The sequence below is a fragment of the Rutidosis leptorrhynchoides genome, chromosome 4, assembly GCF_046630445.1.
Source record: "Rutidosis leptorrhynchoides isolate AG116_Rl617_1_P2 chromosome 4, CSIRO_AGI_Rlap_v1, whole genome shotgun sequence".
Taxonomy (NCBI): Eukaryota; Viridiplantae; Streptophyta; class Magnoliopsida; order Asterales; family Asteraceae; genus Rutidosis; species Rutidosis leptorrhynchoides.
Window position 1 is genome coordinate 541,631,716 of NC_092336.1, and position 1,399 is coordinate 541,633,114.

Below are 1,399 nucleotides of genomic sequence, written 5' to 3' on the forward strand. Positions count from 1 at the left end.
CCGGGTGCCTAATGGTTTGATCAAAGAGTCAAACACTCATCTCTGTTGGATTTAACTCACCTACTCCTAATCTCTTATATAATGAAAGAGGCATAATACTCACACTTACACCTAAATCTGCTAGTGCATCATACATGACACAATCACTAAGTAAACAAGGAACAATAAATTCACCCGGATCACCCACTCTGGGTGGAGGTTTTGGTGGAACTGTCTTCACCGGGTTTACTTCTATGGTTTTTGTTTCTTGCACTTTCTTATTCTTCTTCTTCTTTCCATAGGTATCACAAACTTTATTACCTATCACTTGCTCATACTCAACTCCTTTTCTTGGAAATAGGATGGGTGGTCTGTATGGTGCCACCACTGGCTTTACATACTCGGGTGGTGGTGGTGGTGTAACTTCTTCATTGTTACTCACATCGAAAACCTTCCCATCTTCTGATGCTGGTTTTTCAGAATTCGTTGATACCATATTAACATTCTCATTCCAAGGATTTACTTCAGTAACACTTGGTAGCTTTCCTTGTTCCCTCTTACTCATCAAGCTAGCAAGAGTACCTACGTGTTTTTCTAGATTCAAAATGGAAGCTTGTTGAGTTCTTAATGACTGATCAAACCTCTCATTTGTTTGGGTTTGAGATGTAATAAATTGTGTTTGAGATTCCATTAGCTTTGCCATCATTTCTTTTTGATTTGACTTTTTCTCTTCGATTTGTTGTGGTGGTTTATATAAGCTAGATCTTTGTTGATTGAAAGTGTTGTTTTGAGTTGCTTGGTTATTCAGACCTTGTTGGTTGTACGAGTTATTGTTGGGTCCATTTGGATTGTAAAGAATGTTTTGATTTCGATTAAAGTTCGGCCTTGGCGGTTGATAATTATTTTGATAATTATTTCCCGGCCTTTGGTTCATGTAGGAAACATTCTCTCGTTGTTCCATCGTTTGTTCAATGTGACAATCTTTCGTTAAGTGTGGTCCACCGCATTGCTCACAACTGATTCGTATTGCGTGAATATCTTTAGTCATCTTTTCCATTCGTCTCTTGAAAGCATCTATTTTTGCGGAAACGGAATCAAAGTCATGGGTAGAATCGGCTCTAGCCGCTTTAGATGAACGAAAGATATCTTTTTCCTGATGCCACTCATGTGAGTGGGAGGCTGTGTTATCAATGATTTTGTGAGCTTCGGTAGCGGTTTTCTTCATAATGGAACCACCAGCTGCTGTGTCGATGTCTTTTCGTGTAGCAACGTCGACACCTTGGTAGAATATTTGTACTATTTGATAAGTGTCTAAACCGTGCTGAGGACATCCTCTCAACAACTTTCTGAATCTTGTCCACGTCTCATATAATGTTTCATTTGGCTTTTGCATGAACCTAAAAATTTCTCCTTGAAGTCT

General features: G+C 39.0%; 1 non-coding gene across 1 annotated transcript; it reads left to right on the forward strand.

Annotated features, from left to right (window-relative positions):
• Positions 1–1,292: 1,292 nt before the first annotated feature.
• LOC139845737 (small nucleolar RNA R71) lies at positions 1,293–1,399 on the forward strand. Its single transcript, XR_011758497.1, has one exon. It is a non-coding gene; the product is annotated as a small nucleolar RNA R71 (small nucleolar RNA).